The sequence below is a fragment of the Lissotriton helveticus genome, chromosome 4_1 (assembly GCF_964261635.1).
Source record: "Lissotriton helveticus chromosome 4_1, aLisHel1.1, whole genome shotgun sequence".
Lineage (NCBI taxonomy): Eukaryota > Metazoa > Chordata > Amphibia > Caudata > Salamandridae > Lissotriton > Lissotriton helveticus.
Window position 1 is genome coordinate 1,618,711,666 of NC_136063.1, and position 12,559 is coordinate 1,618,724,224.

The 12,559-nt window shown below is 46.8% G+C and overlaps 1 protein-coding gene across 4 annotated transcripts in view; it reads right to left on the reverse strand.

Moving 5' to 3' along the window:
* The window catches only part of BBS9 (Bardet-Biedl syndrome 9), a 1,968,820-nt gene extending 1,956,969 nt beyond the window's left edge, over positions 1-11,851 (reverse strand). For 2 of the 4 annotated variants that reach the window (XM_078688232.1, XM_078688234.1), the window contains exon 1: positions 11,548-11,851. The gene's annotated coding sequence lies outside the window, so the exon portion shown is untranslated. The remainder of the gene's footprint in view (positions 1-11,547) is intronic. The other 2 variants (XM_078688233.1, XM_078688236.1) reach the window with 2 other exon arrangements.
* Positions 11,852-12,559: the final 708 nt, after the last annotated feature.

The window sequence follows — 12,559 nt, forward strand, 5'->3', positions numbered from 1 at the left end:
AGGTGGAAAGCCCCGCTCCTGAGCTGCTCTGTAGAATCTCCACTCCGGTAAGACGCACGCGCGCTGGCAGGTTGGTGGTCAGACCCTCGCACCTCAGAGACTTTGAGTGACTGAACATGGAGCATTGAACTCTCTCATTCCTTTGTGGGAAAAAAGGGAGATATGTGGTGTTAGCGTTCTAGATGCTACCGGCCTGCGTGTGACGTAACACGCGCCGGTGTTCCAGGGAGGACTGCGCATGCGCTAACGGCGTTGGCGCGTATCAGAGCCCGGCAGAGCGCGAGTCCTAGCGGACGCCCCGTGCTCTCCCCTCACATATATTTTAAGCTAATTAAGTCCTTCCCCATACTAGCTCCCGCCTCCTTGTGATCATTCTGGTGCATTCCTACTTTCTACACTTTAGATGAAAAAAAATGTCCAGCTAGGTCAAAGTCCGAATATAAATACAGTATCAGGAAATACGTCTGGTGACTATAAATAGACCATTGACGCAGTGACGAGAGTTAGGACTTCCTCAAACGATAAAACGGCGTGATCTGGGGCATATCTGTCCGTCACTGGGTACAGATAGTTAGGAACATCAGGTCTGAATATAAATTCCAAAGTATGCAAGTTTAATATCGCCAAATTGTTTCCTATAAGAAGTTTCCGAAGGTGGCATGGGAGCGCGGATGAGTGCTTTGTAGGGGATCTTAACCTGGGGTAAAACCGAACTTTATAGCCCCAGGCAAAGGAGAGGGAGTATTTATGTTATATTTAATATCAAAGTCAAGGCGCTTTGACTGCGTGCAGCAAAGTTCCTGCGCACAATTGGAAACCAGCACATGGGAGAAGCACAGTATGCAAGCGAGCCATAGCTCCATTTTCAATAATCGCAGCGTCGCCCGGGAGGCAGCAGAGCTCGGGTGGGCAGGGGGAGGAGGACTTGCAGGCGATGATGTTTCTCAGAAAAACGGCAGCGTTAACAGAATAGAAATAAAGACACGAACGGCTGAATTTAACAACGCAGGTAAACACATAAATGTTTATTCAAGTTGAAAAGCAAGCACTATACAAAGACCTTCTTTAACAAAAGGCAATACATGTATAGGTTTTGTAGGGACAAAACAAACAACTCACCGCGCTAAGAAGCAAACCGTTTAAGGAAGATAAATAAAGGTAGGAACCAAACTAAAGATTTAAAAGCTGCTTTAACCACAGTAAAAAAAAGAAAATCGATATTCCTGACAGGCCTTCTGTGTTTTACAAAAGAAACAAATATTCCCCAACCAAAATCAAAGTGCATCGTGCAGAAACTAAACTTCAAATGAGAAGACGACCAACGCTTCTCAGGTATAAACGATAAAACAAGCTCTTGGCATTGCTGTGGGGAGGCCGTGGGCAGCAACAGCAGGGGTGAATAATTAGGGGGGGGGGAGGGAGAAATGCGAGACACGGCCTGGCGGCCATGAAAAGTGTGAAGCAGGGGGCGGGGGACTGGATGCCTTTGAAGTGAAGCTCTCCGAGTCAGGCGGCTCCGGGAGCAAATGGTAACTAGTGGTTACAGAAAGCTTCTGGGTCAGCTATTTTAACTTCACATAACTGTCTATGGGTTGGGGGAAGAGGGTGTTTTGCGCAATTCAGTACAGTTTCTACAATGTTTCACTGTGGAAATCATTCAAGTCAAAATAATTAAACGATAGTGCCTAGAGGAAGAGTATTTGCGATTACATTTTACATTATACTGAATAGTGGAGGTTATTGGTGCACACTTTATAATCATCAAGATTAGTCTCTGTGTTCTTTTACAAACTAAACAGGTTGTGACCAGACATATTAATGCAGCAATGTTAGTGCCGTGTGTTATTATTCCATACTGTGCACACGTCAATGTTTTCTCTGCTGCCCCGTGTTAAAGCTTTGCACATCCGAGCTTTTAAATTCCATAACCCTAGACAGAGTAGATAATTTGCGCACTGGTGCTGTACAGTGAATACAGGATTTCTGCACCCTAGCAAGTATGACGTGCACATAATAAACAACATCGTTTTCCTGAATTGAATTCTCTGCACGGTTAAGGAAGCAATCAATTACACATGCTCGTTTATTTGTTGAACTGCCCAACCCCGCTGACACTCAAATGCACTCTTCACATAAGTTCGTGCTACAGATAAAGGGGCACAGTGATCTTACTACCGCAGAAAAGCCGTCAGCGTGTGCAGCATGGGTGAGGGATGTTGGTAATGTACTTCATGCAACTTTGTGGTATAAGGTGTCAACAACCTATGACGGCGGCCAGGGTGGTGAGAGCAGTGAATCGCTTCCAAAGTACACGATAGTAATTGGACGACTGTCATTCCAGTGAAATCCTCTTAGCAAGAAACATTCGAACATCCAAATAATTTCCTTCTGAAAACTAAACCGGACTCCTGCGACACAGCTACCCAATTAAATGTGTGCGCATTGTTGTTTGTTTCGAGTGCCAGTGATCCAATACATGAATGATTTACTTATTTACACATTCACCAGGCGCCCCGGTTTTGTAGCGACAAACTCAGGAAGTGTCAGTAAATTAAGCAGAAGCTATGGTTTTTCGAGAGGGCCGACTGGGCTCAAAGGAGGCCAGTGTTTATGTGATCCATTGGATGAATAGTTGGCATCCCTTATCAGGAAGTCATTTAATTAACAAAGATGATTGTGTTTGTAATAGATTGTTTTTTTGGGCGGGGGTGGGTGAGAGTTTTATATAGCGCGAACTCGACCAGAGGTATCAGAGCACTTTACATGAGCACTAGTTGGGTTACAGATGTGTTAGATGTAAAAGTTTTATTCAATTCAAACATTTCACAAAAATATTCACAGGTTTCACGCAGACTCCTCCGCAGCCGCACGGACCAACCGAGCTACCTACCAGGCTGGTGCACGCGCTCGACTCGACATGAATCGTATTTACGCTCAGATCTGTGCCCGGGGCCAGCTCTTGAATGTACCACTGTAAATATGGCAGGGTATTTTAATAAATGTAATCAATAAATTAAACGGATTTCTTCTAAGCAGAAAATGACTCACCTAAGATCCGAACTTATATTACTTCTCATTTTAAGGACAAGACGGACGGTAGAAGTGCGATTCTGACATCTGAGCCGCCGCTGCCGTGCCTACGCTGCATTTTTTTAAGACTATTTCCGTTCTCCCACTAACCCAGTGGCAGGAACGAAAGGCAATCTATGCCGAATTTTGGCAAATGTAGGAAAAACAGTTCTTGTGGCGTTCGATCCAGTTTGGAGAGCTCGGTGTAAATAGCGGCTGTCCGGAGACTTCATGATAAAATGTAACATGTTCGCAGTTCAATTGGGAGTAAGGCCTCCAGGGTGGATACGTTTAATTTTACTTGAAAACACATCTCTAAAGTTTAAAGCCAATTCAATCGAATGCGTTTATTTGACAGTGAAGGAAGGACCCCTCCCCTATGCTAGTTGTTGTGTTAATCTGCCCTGCCCCAGATGGCTGCGGCTGGGCTGTTTGTAAATGCAGATGGTGCCCGGCGGAGTGGTGCTGCTGCGCACTGGGCTAGGAGGACTGTGAACTGGAAGGGTGCTCCGGGGCGCATACTTTTAAAAAAATTTATTTAATGCCAGGGGTGTGGAATTTTCCAAATAATCTACTTGTCCAAGGGACAAAATGCCACTGAGATCTACATGTCCTGTAAAATCCACTTGTCCCACATCAAACATAAGGGCTCCGGCTGTATATATGTATCTGTAAAAATCAGCAAAAATGGAAAGCAGGGAGCCTTAATTAAAAAGAACACATTAGGGGGGAGGAGCCAAGCTCGCGTCCGAGATGGCCGCGTTTTAGCTCGGCTCCGCTCGCCTGCCTGTTTTTATCGTCTATCCTGTCGTTATCCTGCCCCGGGAAGTCCTCTTTGCTATGCTGTAGTGCTAAGACAACTTGCAGGCACTCACCTTTTGCTCTGGTTGTCCTTGGGTGCCGTGGATCCTGCACATCGCTCCCGCTCGCTTCGGGGTCTCCGGAGCGGGCTGGCCTGGATCTTCTCGGCGGCGCCCGGACGGGGCGGAGCTCGATGGTCGGCCCTTGATGGCGCTGTGGATGCGGTCATAGAGGCCGTTGTGCGTGTAGGCCGGCTGTGACTTGCTGGCCGGCTCCGGTGGGCCGGTGGCCTTGGGTGGAGGCGCTGCCTTCCGTTGACGGGGCTGACCGTACATTCGGCTCGCGCCCCCTTTGTTCTCCGGTCCGGCCATTTTGATTTCCTCCGCCCGGACTCGGAGAACGGGACCGGCGGCACTGGGGAGCCGGCGATTCCCCTTCTTCTGGTGGCCCCCCTTCCTGCTCTGGAGGTACCCGGCTGCCGGTCGGCTGGTCTTCATTTGCCTCGCTGCTGCCCGGACGGGGGTTGACGGACGCAGCGGCCCCGCCGGGCTTCCAAGATGGCGGCCGACCCTGTAGGTCTCAGCCGGGCCTGGACGAGCGCTGGAGGCCCGCCGCATGGCCCGGGTGCCGGATACTGTAAAGGTTTTCCTACACTTAAGAGCATCCTGGATGCCCTACTCTCCTGGCGAGCTTCGGTGGCCGCACCCGTTGTCACCCTGGAGGTGGATCTTCTCTTTGGGCCGTTCGGGCCCCCTAAACTGGGTGCGGCTTCGTCTCCGTTGCAGGGTGAAGCTGGAACTATCCTGGGAAGCAGGGGCCCGGCGACGGCCGCGTCTGTGGATGTGCGGAGTTCCGTTGCCCTTCATCGTCCTGTGCTATCTCCGGCGCCACTGGTCCAGGGGCCGGATGCCGTCTGGACTGGACTCAATGGTTCTTTCTGCCTCTCTTCGCCTCGAATGACCGACCCTGGCTCCTGTGCCGACCCCGCTGAGTCGGCTTTTCTCGAACTGTCCCTGAAACTGTGCCTGCATTGCGTGAGATGTTCTTTGACTTTTCCGGATCATCCGGGTTTTACTCCATGTATCTTATCTGGACTGCCGTTTGATCTCCCTGTTCTTTGCCTTCTGTTTTTCGTGGTCTGGTTCTTAGTGCATCAGACGGCTACAAATTTGGACAAACAAGGAAAGGGCTGAGACGAATTTGCCTCTGTAACGGTATGACTATGTGTGAATTTGTGCTGCTCCTGGAACGTATCCTGATAATTTTTTTGACTTCCCGAGGGCTCTGCCTTTTTCTCAGGCGGGTGGGTGGGTGAGGATAATTCTGTTCCTTGGCCCTCTCCCGCGCGTTTTTTTTTTCCCTTTTCCCTTTCCCCCCTCCCCTCTTTTGTCTTAGATTTCTTACTTGCCTTTGTTCTTCTATATTTCGGGTTCTAAATAGGGCGACAGGCACGCTGCTGGGGGGTAGGCCATAGCCTTCTGCAGGGGTGCAGGGTGGGCTTGTGGGGTGGGTGGGGGGGTCTGTCACTATGGGGGGTCTTTTTCCCCCCCCTTTTTTCTCCCTTTTTTTGTTCTATGGCTCTTATGTATTCCCTTTTTCGGAACTCCGTCCCGTCATGTGTCCCCCTGGGGTGTTTCTGATGCACTGGCCTGCCGGTCTTATTGTGATTCTGGCTCACTGCGTGTTCTGCCACTGACCTTCGATGTATGCTGTGTACCGGTTTATGTTTTCCTGCCTCGTCGCCGGGGGGCGCATGTTTGAGGAGGAGTCCCTTCCTTTTTCTTTTTTCTTCCTTCCCCTCCCTCCTTTGTGGGGGACTTTCCTTCCTTTTATTGGGGTATGTACCGTATTGATTGATACGATGGGATCTTTTCTACATCAGTTTGTTACGTCTGGTTGTAGCTGTGGTGGGTGGGCGCTGGACGGCGAGCGCAATCGCCTCTCCTTGTGGTACTTCCGTTGGGATTGTATTTACAGATATGTTTAGTTCTTGTTGGATTTATCCTGTACTTTCTATGATCGCCTGTTCGCGGCTCACCACGGCCCCTCCCTTTTTGTTTGACTCACTGCCCATCATGATCCTATACTTCCCGTTCCCATAATAGAAAATCAACCTTCATATATCCTGTCCATGCTGGTTGCTCTATGGCTTTCGGCCTATGTCTCCTGCGTTTTTGTTGTCATATCCTGTGGATACTTTTGTACTGCTGATTATGCTCCTGCTATGTGGTGGCCAGCCCGCTGGGTTGTAGGCCCGTATTTGTGAGCACTTTTTGTACAATAAAGGTTTAAAAAAAAAAAAAAAAGAACACATTAGTTTGGTTGAAATAAAATATTTGCCTAAGATCACACAATTTAAGCATGGAAGCTATTTTTTTTATTTATCAAGCCAGGACACAAAGAGTATCTAAATAATTCCGGACTGTCAAGAATTCTGCAACATCACAAATAGCAGATAACTACTATATATACACTCTGCACTCAAGCAGGATGTTGCACAATGTCACAACTAATTGCAACCAGCACTTACTTAACTCACTTCTTAAAAAAAAATCATGATCACTAATAATGAACATCTGCCGCCAACAAGCCACACCTATCCAGAATACTGGACTATCCCAGAGCATGCAGACATATCCCAAATAACGGACAGTCTTCACAAACGTATGATTCAAGTAAGACTGTAGTGATACAATGACCAAAAGAATCCTAAACTATGATTAAATAATATAATGTGGACGTGCATTTGCAGAGCTATTTGAGGCAGAAGTGAAGTGCATTGCAGAGCTATTCATAGAGGCCCAGCCCCCCTGTTTCACACAAGAACAGTCAGTCACACTGATCTAGTTGTGTTCATTGGCAGAGCTCTGCATATCTATTTGTATAAAGTAGCACATTTCAAATGAACACATCACCAGATTTGAACTCCTGCCAAGACATGAAATCAGCATTTTGTCTTTTTCTTTAATGCTAGTACCCTTTATATCTCCCTCACCACCTCCCGATTTTACTTGTTTCTAATACTCCTGCCCGAGTTATTTTAAGACATGACTGAGCTGGTATATGACCTTGAGACTCACTGAGAGTGCAAAAAAAGTCATTCTTTTATTAGAAATGCAGTTTAATAGCGCAAACTCTAACTGAACGTATTGGAGCGCTTTAGATGAGTGCCAGTTACATTACTACAAGGACACGTTCATTTATTTCTAAGTGTAGCAATGTTGGCAGCTGCACGAGAAATATATGTGAACTTATGCAGAGCCTGCAGAGGGGACATTAGTCTGGCAGACGTCAATACAATATTAAGGCGATCATTGTAGTCTTCAAAGAGAAAAACAAAGTGGCTGCTAGAGGTACATCAGGTGACTCCCTGTGACCCGCCTTGGGCATTCTCTGCTACACTTGGAGCACGGCGCAGCTAAAGTTGCTAAATTAAGTAAAACAATGTGTGGCTCACCGTGACAGTTGCTCCCCTTATATATACTCAGTCAGGCAGCGCCCTTCCGACCACATAAGCACACGACTTCACTTAACTTTATGCCAATGTAGATCATGCTCGATATCACTGCATGCTTTTCTTTCCACGTCACGCCTCCACCTTCACTTACTTTCTCCTACTGAGGTTTTTAATCTGCTACTTTTTCCCTCCAGTGCACCGCTGCCTCACTTTATCCCGCCGGAACATTATGCTGATTAATTGCCCAGCCAAAACACAAGCACCCTGGAGATGGTGGAAATGAAGAGTCTTTCGTGACCTTTTGCGTGGAGGGAGCGTTCTTCATCAGAAATACTGATTTATAATCCCAGTCACAAAGAGTTTTGCACCATCAGCATTAAAACAGTGAGGCGGCTACTTTCGCTTTCCAAAATCCAATGTCTTTTTAACCCCCGCATTCAGTCTGAAGTCCCGGCACTGATGTGGTGCAACTTGATATGTGCAGTGCTCATGCTGCCCGCAATTAACTTACAAGGGAACAACAGTTAAGTGTCCTTATACAATTATGAAATATAAACTGCAGCGATGCTGAGGATACCAATAGAAACGTGAGCAGACGGCAAGAGCAGTGACGAGAGCCCGCGCTTTCTGCACCCACAATGACACTGCATTAGCGAAGGTCCGTCAGCAGGCAGACATTAAAGTTCTATTCCAATAATTCAGTGCAGTCTGTATGCAAGCAGGGAATAATAACGCTAGCAGTGCTATGGCAGGCGCTTTGGCAGTGCTTTAATTTTACCTCAAATGTAATGGCCTCGCTCGCGGCAGTCCGATGTTCAACTGGTTGCTGAGAGTAATGACGTTTCACTCCCCAGCCAATCACTGGCTAAAGCCCAGTGAAGTCATCGGCTGCTAGCCAATCAGAGGGCTCCAAATGATCCAAAGGCTCTCTGCAAGCTTCTATGATTGGCTGTGAGCCCTAGAGCGCCCACAGCCTATTGTATTTACGTGATTTAATGTCTACTTGTCCGTCAGACAAAATAGACATTAAATCTTCTTGCCCATCAATAAAAACAACATGGTTCGGGCGTCGGGCGATAGGATTTCCCCACCCCTGAATGCGATTTTATATCGCGCGAACCGTACCCGAAGGTGCCTGAGCGCTTTACATGAGAACCAGTTGAAAAACTGGTGAAAAACAGTTGAAAAACTGTGAGCCCTAGCAAGGGTTGAGAAGCAAAAATACTTATTGCAGCGTTTAGCCGTCTTTCTATCATGTTGGGGATCATTATTGACAATTATTTAAAATCATAATAGAAGCGAAACATGATAAAAACATTAAATGCGTCGAAAACAGAGTGGCTTAAAACACTATTCATTCAATCTACGCTACACATTCAATCTCTCCTGTAAAACATTAGAGATTAGCGAGTAATTCAATGCTTATCCACAGTGCATGTAGATGTTTTTATGTTTTAGAAAAAAATATGTAACCTTGGATTTCAGCTCTACCCAAACAGAAAAGAGAGTGGTAGAAAAGGGCAGATACCATAGAGTTGGGGAGAGAAATAGAGGGAGAAAGGGATACGAAGGGCTAGAGTTGGAGAGAAATGAGTGAGAAAGAGCGAGAGAGAGAGAGAAAGAGAGAGGAGGGGGTGAGTGGGGGATACGAAGAGAGAACGGAAAGAAAACCAGGAAAGTAAAGAGGAGGGGAAGAGAGTAAAGTCAGGAAAGAAGCTTTTAGGGGCGGGACTGCGGATCCCTTTGAAGCACGGCCTCACGGCCGTGAACAGGGATGTAATTAGGGGGAGGAGAAGTGGCAAAGTGAGGCCGAGCAACAGATGGCTTTGAAGTGGATGCGCTTGAGGCAGGCGGATGGAAAGCGCGTGCAGCAGGGGGCGTAGCGGATCCCTAGAGTTGCATCAGGAAAGCTAAACTAGCAGACGGATGCGCGTTCACGATCACATGCACTTGTGGAAATCCGCCGGCTGGTTTAGCTTTCCTGATGCAACACTAAAATTCGACCCTATCCATTCCTGCGGAATGGGACAGGCTCGACCTAAAAAGAATGCAACTCCCAGAATGCATGTTTCTACTGGGCTAAAATGAAAACCATATCCATAATAACCTGGAGGCAGGTTTCATTTTAGGATAGCGTAGACACAAAGCACGACCGTGGCACCTATCCTAACCGACTCAATTCACCAAAGTGTCCCGCCACAACTCATCCAATATCTCACACATGTAAATACCAACATAGACGTCACCCAGAAGCGCAAAAAGCGATGTCCAAGACCCGACCCCAGGGCTTTAAGTGGGACAGGGTCTCACCAGGTCTGAGCACCAGCAGTTTTTTTAACCCCTTGAATGCTGGTGACGGAACCACTCCGTCACCAGCCACGGACGCGCTGTGCTGGTGATGGAGTGGTTCCGTCAAGGCAGCAGCAACATTGTCGTGGTGTCGCCAGGGCTTTATGTGGAAGCTTTTTCAATATTATATACAAGCCACAGTTGCTGCTTATTTATCTTGTACAACTAACAACCATTGACAAAGCCAATAGTTCTGACTTGCTGTAAGTATGATGTTATTTGCTGTATCTTATATCTGTATGCAATGACAGAAACAACAAAATACCAGCCAGGTGGCACACTATGCTAAGCACAAACGTTTAGCTTACATGTTTTAAGCCACACCCTTAATTACATTGGCCACACCCCCTTCAGAGACCCCCCTCCCCCTTGTGAGCCCTACCCGACCCCTCACACTCTACTCAGCTACAGTCAACTCTAGCTCGTAAAAGATGAACCAGCAAATATGCAATGCACAATGGAAATTAAGTTAGTTTCCTTTTGCAACACAAAGTTCACATTGCAAAAAGTATCTTGACGTGTAATCGTGGAGGGGAAATGGTAGGGTATACAAAGGTAGCAGCATTATTGCTCTCATAGTGCATGACATTGCACTCTCTTGTGCCCACGCCTGCCCAGCCGTCAGGAGTGAGTTATCATTAGCACAACGGGTAGAGTGCACTGGGCACAAGAGCTACACATACAGTACAAGCGCCCATGGGGCAATGAAGCTGTCAACACGGATCTCAGACTACAGCAGTTCACAAATCGGCTTTGCAAGGTATTAATTGAATGGTGGGGGGTGCGGGATTTGGAAGAGCATAATCCCTATTATTTTCCGCTGTTGTCATAAGCAGGTCTATTTAACGCTATTTCAAATCACACAGCCAGCACCGGCAAAACACACCGGCACCAATTCCCCTCTAAAGCCCCCACTCGCCCCTTCTCTTTGAGCAAGTCGCTATCGCTTATTAACCAGACATCTAGTTTTCCTTAAGTATTAACCTTTAACATTTCCATTAAATGAACCGATATATTTAAAAGAGTGCATACATTTTTCGCAAATCCATCTTGACAGACAGTTTCCACTTATTGTCAAAGCCCGTTTGGACAACATGGTTTATTTATTTATTTATTTATGCATTTTTATATAGCGCGGACTTTACCCGAAGGCGTCAGAGCGCTTCACATTAGGAACAGAAATTAAACATAATGAGAAACATTACAAAAGAACAGATTGCAAAAACATACGTTACTTACATAAGGTAATAGTGACAATTGTGAGCAAACAAAATACATGAGGTAGTAAAAACTGTGAGCAACCAAAAATACATGAGGTAGTAAAGGTAATAGTGACAATCGTGAGCAAACAAAATACTTGAGTAAAAATTGTGAGCAACCAAAATACATTAGGTAGTAAAGGTAATAGTGACAATCGTGAGCAAACAAAATACTTGAGTAAAAATTGTGAGCAACCAAAATACATGAGGTAGTCAAAAGTGCACAAGAGGAAATGAAAGTGACAAGTGTGCAGTTATAAGAGAAAACAGAGTATAATTAGAGGTATAGTCCTGCAATAAGTGCTAGACACTCAGGCTCAGGAACAAGCGTTACGTGGGCAAGGTGGCACTTGCAAGTATCAAAGGTAAAGACATGTGAGAGGTAGCAGCCGTGTGTTGCAAGGGCAGAGTGGTGTGTGCATGTTACAAAAGGGCACCGAACACCAGTACATGGAAAATACTGCAAAAAGGCAGACCCTCCAATCACAGGCATACACTGGGAAGGCACTTCCATGGTCATGGAAAGTAGAAATTATCAGTAGTGGTGTGTGTCACATGTAATGCGTGCATGTTGTTTATGTGTGCAACGTGGAATACGTGAGCCTTACTTACCAGCTTATCTGTGTAGATCCGGAGCTGTGCACAACAATATCCTAACGCCTAGCAGTTTTTCTCGAGCGGGTTGATCTCACTTAACCTACAATCCGAGTTGAAGAGTTGAAATGCACAATCCCATCTCGGGCATAAACGGGAAGGGACAGCGGCTGTATGGATGAAAGGCTGTCCCCAAAGGCAACAGAGCTGCAAACTGACCGCAACAACATGCAGCAGATATGGAGTTCGGTAAGGATGAGCTGAGACTGCTGCTGTTGCTGCTCTACACCGCCGCCATCTTGGCCGCCGTTGTCATAGCAGTGATTACAACGACGGTGTTCTAACCATATTTCCACCCCCGTCGTTTTGTACACCCCCTACGTCAGAGGGGTGTCGATTCATGCAGGTTCTGCCTGTGTGTTCGTGCTTCCCCGTCTGACTGCACACCCTACGAGTGTCACTCACTCTGCGCATGCGTGCTTCGATTTATTGATTTTATTTTATGCGTTTTTCTCTCGTGACATTATTCCCATTTGTTCGGGGGGAAAATAACCCAATCTGGCAACATTTTTATCATTTATTTGGGGACAGTGACACTACTGTCACTGAGTATCACCAAATAAATGATAAATGCCTCGGCAACGGACCTCGAGTGGATGGTTGTTGAAGCAGCGGGTGTGGTGAGGCAGTGCTCCTTGTAACGTCTTCATGTTTTATGGGGCCACAGAGGGTAACACACCTGCAGCAGGTGTTCACTACAATCCAATGAGTCTCAGGAACTGAGTGTTTACAAGACTGAGGCAAGAAGATGAGGCATGAAGTATCTTCACCCAGAAAGCACGTGTGCAGAGATGTCAGGCGGTGAATGCAGCTGAGAGCCACAGACCTGCGTCCTGAGATCCCCGAGACCCCCTCCCTCACTCCTGACATGGCCCTCACTCACTCCTGACCTGGCCCTCACTCACTCCTGACCCTCACTCAATCCTGACTCTCACTCCTGACCTGGCCCTCACTCACTCCTGACCCTCAC